We start from the raw sequence: 21,152 nt of genomic DNA, 5'->3' as shown, positions 1-21,152 counted from the left end.
GTCAGGCGTGGATATTAAAGGATTCTCAGGGCTGGCAGTTCATCAATTAAATATAGAGTTACCATGGTTGTCACTGTTTAGTTACTAAGAGTTGCTATGAAAGTATTAAGTCACTCAGTCGTGTTCAACTCTCTTGGACGCTATGGACTATAGCCCGCCAGGCTCCTCTGTCCATGGAATTCTCCAGGCAAAAATACTGGAGTGGGTAGCCATTCCCATCTTCCTGACCCAGGGATTGAACCCAAATCTCCCACATTGCAGGCCGATTCTTTACCAGCTGAGCCACCAGGGAAGCCCTATGAGTTATCATGTTACCTAGCAATTCCTCTTCTGGGTTTATTCCCAAGAGAAATGATAACATGTGTCCACATGAAAGGCTGTTAAATGGGTGATCACAGCCGCCTTATCACAGTCTCCAGAAGTCCATCTGTGTATGAAGCGATAAACAAATCGTGGTCCATCCATTCAATAGGTGGACCTATCCAGCTTTTAAAGGGAATGAAACCCTCACTCCTGTTAAAACACAGCTACACCCTGAAGACATTCAGTTCAATTCAGTTCAATCACTCAGTCGTGTCCGACCATTTGTGACCCCATGAATCACAGCACACCAGACCTCCCTGTCCATCACCAACTCCTAGAGTTCACTCAGACTCACATCCATCGAGTCGGTGATGCCATCCAGCCATCTCATATTCTGTCATCCCCTTCTCCTCCTGCCCTCAATCCCTCCCAGCATCAGGGTCTTTTCCAATGAGTCATCGCTTCACATGAGGTGGCCAAAGTACTGGAGTTTCAGCCTAAGCATCAGTTCTTTCAGTGAACACCCAGGAGGACTGATCTCCTTTAGGATGGACTGGTTGGATCTCCTTGCAGTCCAAGGGACTCTCAAGAGTCTTCTCCAACACCACAGTTCAAAAGCATCAATTCTTTGGTGCTCAGCTTTCTTCACAGTCCAACTCTCACATCCATACATGACCACTGGAAAAACCATAGCCTTGACTAGACGGACCTTTGTTGGCAAAGTGATCTCTCTGCTTTTGAATATGCTATCTAGGTTGGTCATAACTTTCCTTCCAAGGAGTAAGCGTCTTTTAATTTCATGGCTGCGAACACCATCTGCAGTGATTTTTGAGCCCCCCAAAATAAAGTCTGACACTGTTTCCACTGTTTTCCCATCTATTTCCCATGAAGTGATGGGACCCGATGCCATGATCTTAGTTTTATGAATGTTGAGCTTTAAGCCAACTTTTTCACTCTCCTCTTTCACTTTCATCAAGAGGCTTTTTAGTTCCTCTTCACTTTCTGCCATTAGGGTGGTGTCATCTGCATATCTGAGGTTATTGATATTTCTTCCGGCAATCTTGATTCCAGCTTGTGCTTCTTCCAGCCCAGCGTTTCTCATGATGTAGCTGCATGTAAGTTAAATAAGCAGGGTGACAATATACAGCCTTGATGTACTCCTTTTCCTACTTGGAACCAGTCTGTTGTTCCATGTCCAGTTCTAACTGTTGCTTCCTGACCTGCGTATAGGTTTCTCAAGAGGCAGGTCAGGTGGTCTGGTATTCCCATCTCTTTCAGAATTTTCCACAGTTTATTGTGATCCACACAGTCAAGGGCTTTGGCAAACATTAAGCTCAGTGAAAAGAGTCAGACAAACTCATAGAGACAGAGAGTGTATTAGCACTTGCCTAGGGCTGGGAGAAGGCAATGGCACCCAACTTCAGTACTTTTACCTGGAAAATCCCATGGACAGAGGAGCCCGGTAGGCTGTAGTCCATGAGGTTGCTAGACTCGGACACGACTGAGCGACTTCACTTTCACTTTTCACTTTCATGCATTGGAGAAGGAAATGGCAACCCACTCCAGTGTTCTTGCCTGGAGAATCCCAGGGACGGGAAGCCTGGTGGGCTGCTGTCTATGGGGTCGCACAGAGTCGGACACGACTGAAGCGACGCAGCAGCAGCAGCAGCAGCAGCAGGGCTGGGAGGGATGGAGGGCTGAGGGATGGGGGCTAGAAGGCAGGAGGTTTCCTTTTGAAGTGATGAAGTGTTCTAAAAATTAACTGTGGTGACAGCTGCATGGCTGTGAACACACTAAAAACCACTGAACTGTGCGCTTCAGATGAGTGAATTATATGGTATGTGAATTACGTCTCAACAAAGCTGTTAAAAGAAAACAGGGACTTCCCTGATGGTCCAGTGGTTAAGACTCTGCCTTCCAATGCAGGGCGCACGGCTTCCACCCTTGGTCCAGGAAGATCCCACAGGCCACGAAGCAACTAAATCCATGAGCCCTAAAACCCACACACCACAATGAAGAGAAGCTCCCACCTGCCGCAGCTAGAGACAGCCCGCGAGCAGCAACGAAGACCCAGTGCAACCAAAAATAAAGAATGATTTACTAAAACTAAAAAAGGACAGTCCTCACAGGTGAGTTAAAAATGCAGAGAGAAGCTGGGTGGAGTGGGGGAGCCCCTGGAACAGATGCAGTCCACTGATGACTCGGGCCACAGCCTGGGGGGAGGAGGCCACGACTCTCACAGAAGCAGCATCTTCTCGCCCACAACGTGGCCCCGGGCAGAATGACAGGCAGAATCCGTGAGGCTGGGACAGAAGGAGCCCCCCTACTTTCTCATCCCTCCTGTCATCTGCCCGGTTGCTTTTGTTTTATCAGTCTGATGGGTTTAATTTTTATTGTGAGGTAGTTCAACCAATCTCAAGTATTTTCTGACATAAATTCAATGGAAGTTTCAATCTTGCCTCTTGTTTGTGTGTGTGGAGTATGGTTTATTAAGCTGTGCCTTAGTACAGGTTGCTGGGGCTTGCCCGTGGTGCTTTTAATGGACAAGGCCCTGATGTGCTGCCAACTTTCCTTGAGCAATGATACCAGGAAGTTGACAGCTAAGTGGATGTTGTACACAGCTCCTCGTCTGTCATCTTCACGTCGCCAACAGCCACTGCCAGACACAGCAGCTTCTGCATCTGGAACTTGATCGTGGACTTCACTTCATCAGCTTCGGCCACCATGTTCCCACTGTGGGTCAGCAAGGATGGGAACTTGCCAGCCTTGTTCAGGTCTGGGCCCAGGCTTCGTGGGATCTGCTTAATCAGGGAGAGACGCTGAAGCCAGAAAGACATCATACTTCTTGGCCAGCTTCTTGACCAGTTTCTTGCTCTTGTTGAGTTTCTTCAGCACCTTGCTGTCCATGTGGGGGATAGCCAAGCCTTGGCCTTATCACACTGCTGCTGGTCCCCCAGGACACATACTTGGGGTGGGGAGTGGACACCACAAGCAGGGCATTAAGCCTGACAGTGCCTGGGAAGCATTTGCCCTTCTGAGGGTCATAGTTCTTCAGGCTGCCCTGAAGCTCCACCGTCTCCAAACACTTCCAGGGCTTGTGCTGTTCCTGGACAGGACTTCCTGCACTGCCTATAGAGGGTGTCTCAGGAGACTGCTGCTCATGGTTCCTTGAACCCTGAAAACCAGAAAAGAGTTGCCTTTTTTTTTAATTGGTGTATAATTGCTTTACCATGTTGTATTAGTTTCTGCTCTACAATGGATTGAATCAGCTATATGTATACATATATCCCCTCTCTCTTGGACCTCCCTTCCACTGCACCGCCCCCCCATCCCACCTCTCTAGGTCATCACAGAGCACCGAGCTGAGTTCCCCGGGCCATACAGAAGGTTCCCACTACATTTTACACATGGTGGTGTATTTATGGGGCTTCCCTGGTAGCTCAGATGGTAAAGAATCGCCTGCAATGCAGGAGACCCAGCTTCGAACCCTGGGTCGGGAAGATCCCCTGGAGAAGGGAAAGGCACCCACTCCAGACTCTTGCCTGGAGAATTCCATGGACATAGGAGCCTGGCAGGCTACAATCCATGGAGCTGCAAAGAGTTGGAAATGACTAAGCAACTGACACTTTTTCGCTTTCAGTGTGTGTATATCAATCCCAATCTCCCAATTCATCCCACCATCCCCAGTTGTTGGACCCCATCTGTGTCCCAGCTAGAAAGTCAGCCCCTTGGGAGGAGGGCTGAGCTCTTTCTCTGGCTGAGTCCTTCCAGCCATGAGATACGTCGGGACCTGGCTCAGCTGGGCTCCCAGTGGTCTGCTAAGTGAATGAATGAGTGAACAGATGAGTGAGTGGGTGAGGGAGAAAATAGATGGGAGAAGCAGCTGGGCCTGGGTGGGTCCATCCAGCAGGCCGGCTGCCAAACAGAAAGCTGTCCACTCCCCGAGTGGCCGCTGGGTGGCAGCCTGGTGACACTATGGCCAGGAGGGTTCAGAGCCGGAGGTATAGGGAGGCCCAATGACTGGGGGGACTGCTGCCTAGCAGGGGCTAACGGGGCTCCCCTTTGCCAGGCTGCCTTCCAAGATGAAAGGAGGGTGACCAAAGGAAAAGTTGGCTGGAATGTTTTCCAGGAACAGCAGTGGTCTAGAAAGTATTAATACAAAACTCCAAAAGGCGAGGGTCTAGATCCCATCAAAGCCACCCGCCCAGGGTAAAACCCAGCGCCTTCAGAGAGAGGGCAGCGGCCTGGCCCAGGTGGGAGGAGAACTCAGGTTTCGGGACAGGGGCTCCTCCAGACCCTCAGCCTTCCTGGAGCTCAGCCAGCCTTTGGGAGAGGGGATATGACCCAGGTCCACGACCGGACACTCCACCAGCATCACCAGTGCCCAGTGTGGGCTACTGGGCTGACGGGAGAGAGGATTCAGACACGAGAGCCTTACTCCTGGAGGAGGGGGCAGGCAGGAAGGATGGGGGAGGGCAAGCCACGAGGACTCACAGGGTACCGTGATCAAGCCCGGAAGGGCCAGCGGGTGACTGGGTGGAGAGTGCAGAGCCATTCTGTGTGGTCTGAAAGCTGGCTGGGAAAGATACAAGGGGGCAAGACCAGACCCTGTGGCCAGTCTGTCCCGTGGGGAGCATCTGTCTGTTCTGATTGTTGCTGCGGACAGTGGGCGTTCTGCAGCAGGGTCTCGATCCCAGCTGGCCTGGGGGCAGAGTGTGGAAAGAAGGCTCTGGCTGAGAATCCCAGGGACGGGGGAGCCTGGTGGGCTGCCGTCTATGGGGTCGCACAGAGTTGGACACGACTGAAGCGACTTAGCAGCAGCAGCAGCCTTTGGTGAATAATTTTGGGGGTGTGATGGTGGGGTTCCAGTGGAACAAGGGAGGGCTGGGAGGAGAGAGGGCTTCAGAGGAAACCCATTACTGTAGGCCCTGGGGGCACTGGACATGGGGTGCAGTGAAGGGGTGCTGAGAGGGGCTGGTCAAGTTTCCGGTGTGGTCTCCCGCATCTTTGCATCCTCCCTTCATCCTCCAACCCCCCTCTTCTGCACTGTGGTCGACCAGCTCCTTCCTCACATAAGCTAACTGGGCCCAGCTTTATTTTCCAGACCCTAGGAGGGTGACCAGGAAGCCCAGGACCCCGGTGGGGCTCCCTCTCTTCCAGCAGCCAACACAGAGCTCCCAGTGAGGGGAACTGGAGGACTAGCCACCCTTGCCTACACTGCCACGCACGGCCACTGCAGGGGCCACACCTGGCAGCAGGGGTCACCTATCTGGGGACACTCTGCACCCTGGGCAGGGGGGCTCACCTCCCACCACAGGTCCCAGTGTCCAGGCTCAGCCCTGGACCCCATCATCCCTGGAGGTCTGGTCACTGTGGGCTCTACAGGTCACTCCTTCCAGAGGGTCCACCAGGCCCCGGTGAGGGTTAGGGTCAGGCTGGACCCTAAAGCATGTTGTTTTTCCATCCATTTATCCTTCCAGCCAGCTAGTTGAGTTTCCAACAACTCACAACCAGAAACATCTTTCCTGTTTCCCAATATTAGAGTTGGCGGCAGCAGCCGCGGAGACAGGGCCCCAGGGCAGGGGAACATGCCACCACTTCCCCTCTGATGAGGACGCAGGAAGCACGCTCCCTGGGTGGGTGCCTGCAGGACTCAGCGGAGGCTGAGGGAGGAGCTGGCCTGCTGGGCTGCTGCGCTCAGGGCCCCGATTCATGGCTAGTGCTGGCAGCAGTCATGCCCCAGAATTAAACAAGGGTATGAATTTGCTGTACAGCTCAGGAAACTCAAACAGGGGCTCTGTATCAACCTAGAGCAGCAGGATGAGAAGGGAGATGGGAGGGAGGTTCAAAAGGGAGAGGATATATGTACACCTATGGCCGATTCATGTTGAGGTTTGACAGAAAATAACAACATTCTGTAAAGCAATTATCCTTCAATAAAATAATAAATAAATAAAATTTTTAAAAGATTCAAAAAAAAAAGGTATGACATGTATAAGCCTCCCTGCATCTTAAGACTTAAAATTTTTTTCATTGTGGTAAAATACAATAAAATATAACAAGTAACATAAAGAGAAAGCCCACTTACAGCAACCAAGACCCAGCAGAGCCAAAAACAAAAATAAATAAATAATAAATATATATATTTTAAAATATGTATTTAAAAATATATATTTCATAGTGATGCTATGAACACGAACGTACACATATCTGTTCAAGCCCCATATTCAGTTCTTTTGGGAATACACCCAGGAGTGGACTTGCTGGATCACATGGTGATTCCATGTCTAACTTTTTAAGGAGTCTGTGTCTTAGGTCTTTAAGAGTCTGGACGCCCCCACCCAAAAGGGAGGCTTCATGGTTCCTTCATGTCTTGGTCTCAGGGTCAACACCCTCATCTGCAGCTCTGGAGATATCTGAGTGATCTCCTCTGTCCTGGGTCGAGGCTCGGGTCTGGAGTGTCAGGGAAGGGTCACCCACCCTTGACCTTTCTAGGGGATAAAAATGAAGCAATGCCCTCATGGCTGCCCACCCCCACTCCCTGAGGGGGCTCCTCTAACTGCCCCAGGACCCTACCCTGTCATCCACGCCCTCGTGAAGTCCTCTCTCCTGAGTGCAGACTCGACTTGCCTCTAATAGAAGGTGACAAAGTGACAGGATGTCCCTTGTGAGATAACATTAAAGACTGGCTGCCATCTTGCTCTGGCCCCGAGGAAGGAGCCACCGTGTCCAGCCAGCACCCAGCAAAGACCTAAGGACGTGACAGCCATGCCATGGGGGCCTAGGAGCTCCCTCCCAGGGCTTCCTTATTGTTCTCCATCAGCTGCAGGTCCTCTTGCAAATACATCCCCCAGCTCTACCCGTTTCCCCAGACTCTGTCGTCCTCAGTCTCCCACGAACTATTCCAGCAGCCTCTTAGGACCCAGTCCAGGTGTCCTTGCCAGGATTTGGAAAATGCCCTTATCAGTACCTTCCCCCTCCCTAGGCAAGTTCCACCATTTGCTCCAGATCCTCAATATCCACTTCTCCTTCTCCTGGGTCCTGCTGGCACATGCCTGCCTGGCCACTGCTGCTGCTGCTGCTGCTGCGTCGCTTCAGTTGTGTCCGACTCTGTGCGACCCCATAAACGGCAGCCAACCAGGCTTCCCCTCCCTGGGATTCTCCAGGCAAGAACACTGGAGTGGGTTGCCATTTCCTTCTCCAATGCATGAAAGTGAAAAGTGAAAGTGAAGTTGCTCAGTCGTGTCCGACTCTAGCAACCCCATGAACTGCAGCCTACCAGGCTCCTCCGTCCATGGGATTTTCTAGGCAAAAGTACTGGAGTGGGGTGCCATTGCCTTCTCCATGCCTGGCCACAGCTCCCTGGAAAATGCTCCATCTCTGCCCATCATCAGGCCACACAAGACTCGCCCCTCGTGATGGTCAGGGGCTTGGAGGGGAGGCAGGCGGACCTGGTGAAGGACCCCTACCTGGTGACGCCTGTGTGGCCTGGGCAGCCGGAGGCTGGTCTCCTCCAGCCAGGCTTGTGGCCACTTCTGCTGCCAGCAGTTTCGGGAGGTCTGAGTTCCAGGCCTGAGGGTTTCCACTCTGACACCTGATCTGGGTTGCAGGGTCCACCCTCTGCTATGGGTCCTGACATTGGCCCAGGAGACGGTGAAGCACAAACGTCCTTTCCTTTGCGGCCCCATACCTCCCCAGAATCAAGTCTTTGACCCGACTACCTGCAAACCTGCCCTCTGGCTTTAGGGGCTGTGACTCTACGTACTGCATGATGGCTCTGTGAGTGTCTTGGGGCTGCCACAGCGGCTGGACAGACTGGGTGGCTTGAACTAGAGTTTTATCAACTTACAGTCTGCGGGACTTCCCTTGTGGTCCAGTGGCTAAGACTCTGAACTCCGAGTGCAGGGGGCGCGGGTTCAATCCCTGGTCCCCCATGTCACAACCAAGAGTTTGAGTGCCACACTGACGATCACACATGCTGCAATTAAGACCCAGTGCAGCCAAATACATATATATAACAATTCACAGTCTGGAGCCCGGATGCCCAAGACCAGAGTGTACAAGGCTGGCTCCTCCTAAGACCTCTCCTGGGCATGCGGCCCTGCATTCTCCCTGCGTCCTCACACAGGCGTCCCTCTGTGAGTGTCTGTGTTCTAATCTCCTCTTCTTATAAGGATACAGTCAGATTGGGTTAGTGTCCACTCTGAAGGCCTCATTTTACCTTAATTACCTCTGAAAAAGCCCCATCTCTAAACACAGTCTCATCCCAAGGTGCTGGGGGTTCATGCACATTTTGTCGTTGTTGTTGTTCAGTCGCCCAGTCGTGTCAGACTCTTTTTGACCCCATGGACTGCAGCACGCCAGGCCTCCCTGTCCTTCCCGGAGTTTGCCCAAGTTCCTGTTCATTGTATCAATGATGCCGTCCAGCCATCTCATCCTCTGACGCCCTCTTCTTCTGCCCTCAATCTTTCCCAGCATCAGGGACTTTTCCAGTGGGTTGTCTGTTCTCATTAGATGACCAAACTACTGGAGCTTCAGCAACAGTCTTTCCACTGCAGTCCTTCCAGTGAATAAACAGGGTTGATTTCCCTTAAAATTGACTAGTTTGGTCTCCTTGCTGTCCAAAGGACTTTCAGGATCATCTCCAGCATTACAGTTCAAAGGCATTAATTCTTTGGTGTTCTGCCTTCTTTCCAATCCGGCTCTCACACCTGTACGTGATCACTGGGAAGACCAAAGCCTTGATTACATAGACCGTTGTCAGCAGAGTAATGTCTCTGCTTTTCAACACACTGTCTAGGTTTGTCATCGCTTCCCTGCCAAGAAGCAATCATCCTCTGGTTTCATGGCTGCAGTCACCGTCCGCAGCGATTCTGGAGCCCAAGAAGAGGAAATCTGTCACTACTTTCACCTTTTCTGCTTCTATTTGTCATGCAGTAATGGGGCTGGATGACATGACCTTAGTTTTTTTAGTATTTAGTTTTAAGTTGGCTCTTTCACTCTCCTCTTTCACCCTCATCAAGAGGCTCTTTAGTTCCTCTTCGCTTTCTGCCACTATACACATTTTGGGGGGATACAACTCAGCTGGAAACAGAGGGCTCTGGATCTCACTGCGACCCTGAACTGGCTGACCAGAGATTTCTTTGAGGCTTCAGGCCGCTCGATGTCCAACCCTTAAAACTTCTGTTCCCTCTCCAACATCTCTCTGATGCTGAAGACAAGGCTCAACCAGTGTGCCCCTGCCCACTCGTGGCTCAGGCCAGTCCACCCTAGGTGAGCAGCTGTCACGACCCCATCACCAGCCGCCTCGAGGAATGGGAATGGTGGATAAACCCCAGCTTTGTTCTCCAGGGTTCCATCAATTCCCACCTCTCAGAGGTTGAGGCCATTACTCAGAGAAGGCATCAGATTTTTTCTGCAGAAGTCCGTGGCATAGAGGAGCCACTGCAGGTGAGCTCTGGGGTCAGCTGGGAGAATGGGTGACAGAAGACTGGGGAAGCTAGTTAAGGAAGACCAGCTGGGCCAGCCTGTGGACCAGTCTACACCACTGTGAGGAGACACAGCCCTGGAGGCAAAGGGGAACTATCGGAGGTTGTAAGAACATGGTGTGGTGGGAAGAAGTGAGGACAATCCATGAATGCTTACGCTTTGGGGCGAGTCTGACACAAGCAAAATTCCAAGTTTCATTCCCTACACTCTGGCCCCCAGCCCTGCAGGACCCCTCCCCATCTTTTCCAGCCTCCTTGTCACCCCCTTCTCCATTCCACTTGGCCTGGGCTCATTCTGCAGGAGCCCTTGGGTCCTGCTTCCTCCATTCCCACCTCACCTGTGTTCTGCATCCCGCCCTGATGGCCCAGATAGGGGCCTGGGCTTGTCTGCCCCCCTCACCCTGGGCAACTGGGTCAGGGGCCTCAGCCCTGGGGCCCCTTCCTGTTGCTCCCATTGCGCTAAGTGATTTGATTTGATTGAGCCATGCTGGATGCCACCTAATGTGACTTTGCTCAGCCTGATGACCTTGATGGTGGCTCAGGGCAAGAGTCAGCCAGCAAGACAGAGGCCAAGACCCAGAGGGCAGGGGTCACCTGGGGAGAGAACGACGGCCATGGAGGGAGGACACTGCACCCCTCAGTCAGCCCAGGTTGAAGACTCTGGACTGGCCACTTGGCTTCCAGAGCCTCAAGCTCCTCATCTGTAAAATGGGAGTGGGGATCCCAACCCTCTGAAGAGACTGTTCTCTAGGTCCAGTGTCCCATTTGGTCAAGACAGAGGATTCTGGGCCTCCACTGCCCCCACCTCGACTGAGGTCCTCGGACAGGCTCAAGTTCTCCAGTTACTTTTTCTTAAAGAGGCCAGATCCCCAACACCACCCTCCAGGGAGAATTCAGAGGCTGTGTGGGAGATGTAGAAAACAAACTTGTCCCTACCAGGGGGAAAGGAGGAGAGAAGGATAAATTGGGAGATGGGCTTCCCTGGTGGCTCAGATGGTAAAGAATCTCCCTGTAATGCAGGAGACCCGGGTTCAATCCCTAGCTCAGGAAGATGTCATGGAGAAGGGAACGACAACCCACTCCAGCATTCTTGCCTGGAGAATCCCATGGACAGAGGAGCCTGGCAGGTTACAGTCCATGGGGTCACAAAGTTGGACACGACTGAGTGACTAACACTTACTTACTTGGACTGACTATTTACACACTGCTGCTGCTGCTGCTAAGTCGCTTCAGTCGTGTCCGACTCTGTGTGACCCCATAGACAGCAGCCCACCAGGCTTCCCCGTCCCTGGGATTCTCCAGGCAGGAACACTGGAGTGGGTTGCCATTCCCTTCTCCAATGCATGAAAGTGAAAAGTGAAAGTGAAGTCGCTCAGTCGTGTCTGACTCTTCGCGACCCCATGGACTGCAGCCTACCAGGCTCCTCCGTCCATGGGATTTTCCAGGCAAGAGTACTGGAGTGGGGTGCCATTGCCTTCTCCGATTTACACACTACTATGTATAAAATACACAAAACCTACAGCGCAGCACAGAGAACTCTACTCAGTACTCTGTGAAGACCTATGTGTGTTCAGTCACTCAGTCGTATCAGCCTCTTTATGACCCCATGGGTTATAGCCCACCAGGCTCCTCTGTCCACGGAATTTTCCAGACAAGATGCTGGAGCAGGTTGCCATTTCCTTCTCCAGGAGATCTTCCCAGCTTGCGTCTCCTGACATCTTCTGCATTGGCAGGCGGATTCTTGACCACTAGCACCACCCGAGCAGCCCTGTAAAGATCTATATGGGAATAGAATCTGAAGGAAAAAAGTGGATATATGTGTAGGTATAACTGATTCATTTTTCTGTACAGCAGAAACTAGCACCACACTGTAAATCAACATTACTCCAATTAAAAAAAATTTTTCTTTTTAAAGAGGGCATGTGGGTGGGGATTGGCCCGGGACCCAACCTGCAAAGGACCCGGGTGAACACTAGGGGTAAGCTGACCCTCCCAGAAGATGGGCACTGAGTGGGGACAGGTCCTGGGTGCCCTAGAGGCTGTCTAGACTTGGGGGTGACTGTGGCTGGTTATGGTGAGCCTGGCTTCTCCCTGTTCCAGGCTCCGCCACACCTTTGAGCATATCCCCGCCCTCTGGAGGTGGGGTCTGGGCATGGTCCATGTGCACAGTGGCCACCCCAGCCTCAGTTTATCTGGAGGTCACAGATGGAGACTGGAGGTCAGTTCGGAGTGGGGTGGTCCCTGGCAGCAGGAGGGCAGCCATGGTGTCCAACAGGCAGAGGAGGCCTGCGTGGAGGGCAAGGAGAGGTAGCCTCCACCGGATTCATGGCTGTGTGAGTGGACAGGCTTGGAGGGGCGCTCAGGCCAGTGACCACCTGCTACCACGGCAGCGGGACCTGGGAAGACTGCTGAGGCCAGAGAGCGGCAGGGCCGGCAACGTCCACTTGTAGGAGTTTCTCTTGTAATCAAAATCAAGATTAGGGGAGGAGGAGCTGGCAGGTCAGAAAAGTAGGGGGATGAACAGCAGGGAGGAGGCTCGGAGAGGAGGGGCCTCAGCTCAGACCTGCCCCAGGAGGAAGGCTCCACTCTGTTCCAGACAGGTTTCGACCAACAGTGACCCAACACCTTTTTCCTTTACTGTAAGAAAATACTGGGAGTTCCCTGGTGGCCGCATAGTTAGGATTCTAGACTTTCACTGCTGTGGCTGGGGTTTAGCCCGTGGTCAGGGAACTGAGATTCTGAAAATGCAGAGTCCTAAGCACTGGACTGCTGGGGAATTCCAGCAAAAGAAAGTCTTAAATCCTGCTTTACCATCTGAGCTACTGCCGCTGCTGCTGCTAAGTCGCTTCAGTCGTGTCCGACTCTGTGTGACCCCATAGACGGCAGCCCATCAGGCTCCACCATCCCTGCCCTGGGATTCTCCAGGCAAGAACACTGGAGTGGGTTGCCATTTCCTTCTCCAATGCATCAAAGTGAAAAGTGAAAGTGAAGTCGCTCAGTCTTGTCCGACTTAGCGACCCCACGGACTGCAGCCCACCAGGCTCCTCCGTCCATGGGATTTTCCAGGCAAGAGTACTGGAGTGGGGTGCCATTGCCTTCTCCTACAGGGAAACCCTAAATCCTGCTAGAGATACTAAAAAATTGGCACAATAATTTCAAACAGCAATGGGGCAATATCTAGGGAAATAGCACTATGTCTATTTTAAAAAGTGAATGTGTAGTTAAAAACCTTCCTACAAAAAAAAAACTCTGGACCCAGATGCTTCAGAAATGAATTCTATCACTGTCTAAGGAAGTAATGGGCTTCCTGGTGGCTCAGGGGTTAAAGTGTCTACCTGCGTCTGCCTGCCATGCAGGAGACCTGGGTTCGATTCCTGGCTTGGGAAGATCCCCTGGAGAAGGAAATGGCAACCCACTCCAGTATTCTTGCCTGGAGAATCCCATGGACAGAGGAGCCTGGTGGGCTGCGGTCCAAGGTGTCGCAAAGAGTCGGACACGACTGAGCGACTTCACTTCACTTCAGGGAAGTAATACTACCAATTCTATACAGACTTCCAGAAAACAGAAGAGGGAGGCATACTTAGCAGCTCATTTTATGAGGCCAGTATCATCTCGATACCAAAGCCAGACAATTTTCTTATTATAAGAAAATAAAATTACACACTAAAGTCCTTAACGAACACAGATGCAAAAGCTCTTCATAAAATGTCAGCAAATCTAACCCAGGAGTACATAAAAAGGAGAATATTTCATGACCAAATGAAATGCATCCCAGGAATGCAAGGTTGGTAAACGTTTGAAAATCAGTGTTATTCAGTACAACAATAGAGAAAAACAAATCTCACAAAAAACCAAAGACATCTGATAAAATTCAACATTCATTCATGATTAAAAAAAAATCTCTCAGCAAGCTAGGAATGAATGGAAACATTCTCAAATTGATAAAGGGCAACTCTGTAAAACCTATAAATAACATCATACTTACTGGTGGAAAACTGAATGCTTTTCTCCCAACAATTGGGAATAAAGCAGGGATATGAGCTCTGATCACTTTTGCTCAATGTTGTCCTATAGGTCACAGCCTGTACAATAAGTTACCAAAAAATAAATAACCAGGTACACAGATTGTAAAGGAAGAAAACATCTTTTCTTACAGACTGCATGGTCACCTCCATAGAAAAACCCAAGGAATCCACACACACAAGTAGAACTAATAAATGAGTTTAGCAAGGTCACAGGATACAAAATTAACAGGCAAAAACATCAGCTGCATTTCTATACAGTAGCAATAAGCAACTGGAAACAGAAATTTCACAAAATTACCCTTCACGATAGCATCAAAAATCATGAAATACTCTCCCTAACAACAACAACCAAAAATCTGTATGACCTGTGTACTGGAAATGATCAAACACTGCTGAGAGAAATGAAAGAAGACCTGAATAAATGAAGAGATGCATCTTGTTTGTGGCTGGGAAGATTCAATGTTAAGGTGTCTTTTCTCCCCAACTTAACGTATAGATTCAACTGAATCTCAATCAAAGTCTTAGTAGGCTTTTTTGGTAGCAATTGACAACCTGATTTTAATATTCAAATGAAAATGCAATGAACGTATAGTACAAAAACATCTTTGAAAGAGTTGAATAAAGCTGGAGAAGTCACAGTACCCAATTTCAAGACATGCTACAAAGCTACAGTAACCAAGAGAGCGCAGTCTTGACATAAAGATGGACATAGAGAACAACGAAAAGAAGAGAGCTCAGAAAGAGACCCACAGTGATGGTCAAGAGATTCTTTTACAAAGGTGCTGAGGCAACTCAGTGAGGAAAGACAGTCTTTTCAGTAAATGGAGCTGGAGCAACTGGGTGCATTTGCCAAACAAACAAACTCACGTTGTACCGCATGCCAGGACAGCTTACCATAAATCATAGATCAATGTGTAAGAGCTGAAACGACAAATCTTCAAGAGAAAACACGGGAGAAAGTCTTAGCCACCTTGGATTAGGCAAAGATGTCTCAGATGGGGCACAAAAAGCACAAGTCCTGAAACAAAAATATGATATTTGGATTTCATCAAAATTAAAAAACGTCTGCTCTCTGAAGAACAAATAAGAAAGTAGGAGAGCAAGTCATTGAACAGGAGAAAATATTTACAAGACATGCATCTGGTGAAGGACTTGCATTGGAACATATTGGAAGTGGAATGGTTAAAAAATCAGAATCAACAATTCAAAAACCCTGAAGAGCTTGAGGGCCTAGAAGGATTCGGGGCGATGGCAGCTCTCCCTAAAGGCCACTGGAGATGCAGGACAGTGAAGCCACTCAGGACAAGAGCTTGGAGGTTTCTTATAAAGTCAGACATGGGCCTGGGAACCACAATCCCACCCCGAGGTATTTCCTCCGGAGAAATGAAAACATGTGTCCACATAAAGATCTGCACACAACCGTTTAGAGGAGACGAATTCACAACGCCAAAATCTGAGAACAACTTGAGACTTCCATGGTGATTCAATAGTTAAGGCTCTGCGCTTCCAGTGCAAGGGGCGTGGGTTCGGTCCCAGGAAACTAAGATCCTTCATGCCATGTAGTTCAACCAACACACACACACACACACAAACTGGGAACGACCCAAATGTCCATGTCCACCAACCGGATGGATAACCAAAACCTCAGGCCATCCATCCAGTGGAACAGGACTCAGCAACAAACAGAAGTAACCACTATTACAGGCTGTACCACTGGTGGGTCTCAAAAACTTTGCCATATATGAGAAGCCAGACACAGAAGACTATATATCCCATTTATATGTATTCTTGGAAAGGCAGACCCATAGGCCCAGAAATCAGGTCAGTGATGGCCAGGGGCCTGGAGGGTGAGGATGGACTGCAGGGGGTCATGAAGGAATTTGAGGGCAACAAAAAAGTCCTATGTGTATTTTTATAGTACACTTTGGTAGCCCACCCTCGATGTTTTTTAAAAATGTATTTATTTTTGGCCACGCTGGGTCTTAATTGCAGCACTCGGGATCTTTGATCTTCATCGCAGCACGTTAGGTCTTTACTTGTGGCATACAAATGCTTAGCTGCAGCATGTGGGATCTAATTCCCTGATTAGGGATCAAACCTGGACTCTGCATCGGAGGACGGAGTCTTAGCCACTGGACCATCAGGGAAGTCCCTATTTTTAATATTTTAGACCAAAAATGGGAGAGTTGAGTTTTTCCTAGGTGTTTACATGTCTAGGGGGTTTAAGTAAAGAACTCCATTGTGATCCCCTCAAATAATAACTAACTACTCACTCCCCAACCCAGGTCAGCACGAATGCAGCCCAAAAGCATATTGCTGAGTAGAAAAACAGATACATCAGACCTGGTGTTTTAAGAACAGGCCATGGAACTGTAAATCAACAATACTTCAACAACAACAAGAAAAAAAAAAAAAAAACCCTGCCACAGATATCATTTCTATATTTGTGCAACAGCAGTATGGAAAACTAAGGGAGAAACACCCAGTTTGGAGCAGTGGGAATTTTAGGGGGAGGGGTAGGCAAGGCCTGGGAACATCCAGGACTTTAAGAAAACATGTACAGTAACCACATTCTTCACTCTATCTCCCCATCTGCCGTATTTTCTTTATCAGAACCTGACGTCACAGCAGGAACACGCAGATCTGCTGGGTTGTGTATTGTCCGCCTCCCTCTCCTAAGATGTCAGCTTCCCTCCGTCTCCCAGCATCCAAGACACAGTAGGTGCTCAATGGATAGTTTGGATCGGTCTTGATTTGCTCTGTACAGCATTATCCCAACTTCCCAGAACCCCAACCAGGGCCCTCGTGCCCCCTTCCCCCACCTCAATCCAGAGGCATCATGACCTTCTGCATTCGTACCTTAATTGTGGAAATTTTGCTGGTGTAGGGTCGGTGGGTGACCTGGGGCTATGATTACATTTCCTTCTTGATAGAGTTTCTTGGTGTTTCTAGACGGTGCTGGCCAACAGAAATATTTTTCATCACAACGGTGAACCAACGTGTCATTTCAAACATTTTGTAACCACATTTAAAAAGGAAAAGGAACTGGTGAAATGAAGGTTGCCCTGGTGGCCCAGTCGTAAGGAAACTGCCTGCCAATGTAGGAGACACGGGTTCGGTCTCTGGGTTGGGAAGATCCTTTGGAGTGGGAAATGGTAACTCACTCCAGTATTCTTGCCTGGGAAATCCCATAGATAGAGGAGCCTGGCGGGCTACAGTCCATGGGGTCACAAAAGAGTTGGACACGACTTAGTGACTAAACAACAATATCTTTTATTTAACCCAATTTGTCAGGGAGAGGATTGCTTCAACATGTACCAGCACACACGATTCGTGACACTTTATGTTCTATTTTTATACTAAGCTTTCAAAATCCAGTGTCTTCTTGACTGGATGGTATCCCACTCCATGCTGGGTGGCTCAAGCTTGGAGCTTCTTAAGAAGAACTGCATGGGAAGTTAAGAGTCCTCTGGTGTCTGGAAATGTCCTTATTCTGCCCTTGCAACCTGTGGCATGACTTGGAAGATGGTGGTCCTGGTGCGAGGACGTGAGGTGAGAAATCCCGTCACTGGGAACGTGGCTCCCTCAGCTGCAGGCAACAGGTCTGATGCCACGCTGAGCAACGCCCATCTCCAAGAGACCTCTGTTCACACTCTAGAAACTTTCCATATCTTCTCTTTATTCTGAGATGTTTGAAACTTCATGAGGTGGCAACATGGTTGAATTTTTTAATCCATTAGCTGGTTTGCTGTTTTTATTGTGCTGGGTAGTTGGCAGACTTTTCCACTACAAAGGTTCTAGGAAGAACTTTGTATTACTTCTTCACAATTGTCTTCCTCCTCCACTGGTCTTTGTTTGGAAACTCTGTCCCTCTGACCCTCCATATGGATCCTCCACCATCCCTTATCTTCTCTTCCCTAGTTTCTGTCTCTCTGATTTTTGTTCTTTCTTCTGTGAAATTTCCTCACTTCCTCTTTCAATCCTTCTACCAAAATTTTAAGTTTTCAGATATTATTTTCTACCTTACAAGGACTCTTTCTTGTTTTCTTCCTGTTTTGCGAAGTGCCCTCTCCTAGTCGCACGGGTGCCTTGTCTTTCCCTATCTGAGGAAGATCGTCTGAAGTTTTCTTTGGATCCCTGCATTAGCTCGTTTCCTCTGGTGTCCTCTTTTCTGTTGGTTCTCTGTCTCTCAAGCATGTCTGAGCGAGGCACCAGGATGCAGTTTGGGGCTCATTCCCTGGAGTGGTGGGGGGCATACCTGAAACAGCTTGGGACTGTTCCCTTTTTTGATTCCTATATCCTGCGAATGGTTGCGTAAAGTCTGACAGACCCACACAATGGAATACTAAGTGCCCATGTACCATGGTGTTGAGAGGACTTCTTATGAAGATGGGGAAATGCTTATGTTACCAGCTGTGCGGGGAAACCTTGACATAAAACTCTATCAAAAGCAATGAATTGAGGCACAGTAAAGAGATCTGAAAGGAGCCGCCCTGTGACATTAACAGCCGTCTCTCTGGGGGCACCATCTCTTTTCCCTCTGCCCCCTTTTCTGCAGCTCCCAAATCCAGGGTCCCTCTGCCCTGGATTTCTACCAAGAACCACCCCATCTGGCCATGAACCACCCCATCTGGCCACGAACCACCCCATCTGGCCATGAACCACCCCATGCGGCCACCTCTTTCCTGGCCGCTTATCATCATCTTCCCCCCAGAACTTGAGGCTGGGGTGTCTGCTTCATCAGCAGTACTAGCTCATACCACTCAGCCAAATGCCTAAACTGAACTCTGGGTGTGTCTCCAGAGCCCACAGAGCAGACAGACGGGACAGCACTCCCGAGGCTGCAGAGGGCAGCCCCCAGCGCCCCCGCCTGCCCTGGCACATGGGAGCCAGCACATCTCCAAGGCGCCAACGGGACCCTCAGGGACTCAGTGGTAGACAGGCCCCTTCCTCAGTCCCCAGACCTCCAATACCCCGTGGGAAGGCCCAGCCCCCTTCGTTCCCAGTTTCTGGTCTATTTATGTCTTATGAATTCAGTTATGTAAATAAGGGTGGCCCAGCCCGGGGAGGGGCCCTCACCCCCATCTGCTCCCTCTCCCTCTGCCTTCTGCTCCCCACTGTGACCACACATTTCAGGTATGCCCCCACCCCCATATCATACACTCTACATTTATGCTTTCTTATCTCTTCCTGCTAGAACCCAACGGGGGCCACCCAGAACCTCCCCGCAGACTGCCGGGCCTCCACCCAACCAAAACACAGTCAGGAAAATAAGGTCCAGAGGGCCTCTTTGAAGATCACACAGCAGGGATGACCTTCCCATCTCCTCAGGTTAATCCCACATCTAGGAAGAACCTCTAGATTCTCCCCTGAGCCTCACAGACACCCAGAGTGGTGCCAGTTACCCGGCTTACAGTGAGGCAGGAACCCAAGGTCACGAGCAAGATTCCACCTACTCAGATCAGTGTGGTCCCTATGGGTGCCCCACCCCAGAGAGGTGGGAGGAGAGCTGGAAGAGAGGTGCCAGAGGAGGGGAGAAGAGCGTGGAGGATGGTGGTCTTTGGGGACCCATCTCAGAAAGCTCCCTGCCCCCAGCAACTGCCCCCGGCACTTGCACAGTCAGCCCTATGTAAGCAGAGCTCGACTTTCTGACCTTTGCCTCTGACCTTTGCCTTTGGCCATTGCCTGAACCAAAACAGGCTGCTCTAGAGGCAGGGTTCCAGGTGGGCTGATAAGAATGGGGGTCTGGAGGGCACTCTCAGTAATACTCCTCCATCCTGAGCCTTCAGACAGCGTCAGGGCAGGTGTGTAGAGGTCAGGTTACCAAGCACCGACTACCTGTGGGCATGTCATGGGGTGCTGGGACCAGCTTCAGCTCTGCTCTGAGGGCTGGAGGGTGGGAGAGCCATGGGTAGAGGAGAACCACATGTTCCAATGTCCCCCCACCCCCAAACAGAAGTAGAATTTAGAGAAGGGCCCCAAGGATAAAGGACAGCATCTAAGAAAGAGCTGACCCAGTGGGTCAGGGAAGGCACCCAGGACAGCGGTTGACAGTGGATTCCAGAGAAACATGAGAGGGAGAACTAGGATTTGGTGATGGGCTGGAAACCTCAGGATCCCTGCCGGGTGTCCAGCTGGTGGGTGGGCCGAGGAAGTGCATCCAGGAAATGGCAGCGGGCCAGTGGAGAGGGGTCCTGATGTGGCGCTGGGCATCTAGCAGTGTGAACACCAGGAGACCCGGGTGGTACACAGGGAACTGTCCAAGGGAAAAAAGGAGTGCAGAGAGGAGGTGATGGGAATGCCAGCCTGGAAACCATATCCATGGGAGAACATTCCATAGGAGGGCATGACCATCAGGGTCCCCGGATCCTGAAACACCAGCAAAAATGAGGCCCCAAAGTATCCATGTGGTTTGGTGGCCCTGAGGTCACTGGGGACTGACCGCTGGGGTGTGTGTAGGGTGCAGGTGAGGAAGTGAAAAGGGCCCTAAAGCAGCAGCTGAGACGCTGGCTGGCTGTAGACCGGAGGGGTCGTGGGAGAAGAGGACATAGTCAGGGGGGTAAATCTGGGATCTGGCGTTAGGAAGGAGGAAGTGTGGGAAGGAGGAGGTGTGGAAGGAGCAGAGAGTTGTCCTCTCCAAGTAGGAGAAGCGGTGGCCAGGGACTCTGGGCAGCCGGCTTGGTGTAGAGGGTGGGGTTGGGGGCTGTTGGATGAACTGCGCTGGAGGGGGCTTAAGGGAGAAGACTCAGGACACCGGGCTTAAAGAGGCATCCCAGGGGCCACTCTTCCCCGCCTGGCGTGGGCTCGGCCATTGGAGGGCCTTGGCCCCCGCTCCAATCCAGCTTGCTCTGGGCGCTGGAAGGGTCACCTAGGAGCCACGTTGAGGGCTAAGTGGAGCGTCAGTCCTCCCCGCAATCAGCACCCGGGAAAGAAGCGGCGAAGGCCCAGAACCCGGAGGAAGTGAGGGGAAGGGGCAGGGGGCAATAGCCCCCGTCTCTGGTCGCGCGCCTACCACGCATCACACCTGTCCGTCCACCGCTCCTTTCCCGGCTGGGAGCTGCAATCGGCCGGCCGGGGTTCCCCGGGCGGGGGTCTCCCCAGTGAGCTCTGGGTGGGGAGGTCTGCGGGGCGGTGTCCTCGGGGAGAGTCCCGCAGGATAGGAGTGCGCGAGGCAGGTGCCGGCATCGGCGCGCAGGGAGGGGTCTGTCGGGCAGGGCTCCGGGGCGGCGAGTCGCTCGCCGCGGCCGCGGCAGGAGGGCGGAGGCGCGGGCAGGGGCTCGGAGCGGCAGGCGGGGACCCTCGGCCGCCGCTCCACCTGCGGGCCGCTGCTGCCCCC

The 21,152-nt window shown here is 51.1% G+C and overlaps 1 long non-coding RNA gene and 1 pseudogene across 1 annotated transcript; both read right to left on the bottom strand.

Moving 5' to 3' along the window:
- Positions 1 to 63: 63 nt before the first annotated feature.
- LOC109573334 (uncharacterized) lies at positions 64 to 5,653 on the bottom strand (annotated as a pseudogene).
- Positions 5,654 to 17,065: 11,412 nt separating this feature from the next.
- Positions 17,066 to 21,110, bottom strand: LOC109574487 (uncharacterized). The gene is made up of 2 exons (XR_002183097.2): positions 20,841 to 21,110; positions 17,066 to 20,072 (listed from the first exon to the last, which is right to left on the bottom strand). It is a non-coding gene; the product is annotated as an uncharacterized lncRNA (long non-coding RNA).
- Positions 21,111 to 21,152: the final 42 nt, after the last annotated feature.

The sequence above is a fragment of the Bos indicus genome, chromosome 19 (genome assembly GCF_029378745.1).
Source record: "Bos indicus isolate NIAB-ARS_2022 breed Sahiwal x Tharparkar chromosome 19, NIAB-ARS_B.indTharparkar_mat_pri_1.0, whole genome shotgun sequence".
In the NCBI taxonomy this organism is placed as follows: Eukaryota; Metazoa; Chordata; class Mammalia; order Artiodactyla; family Bovidae; genus Bos; species Bos indicus.
The sequence above is the reverse complement of the archived record's forward strand: the minus strand, read 5'-3'. Positions and strand labels throughout refer to the sequence as shown.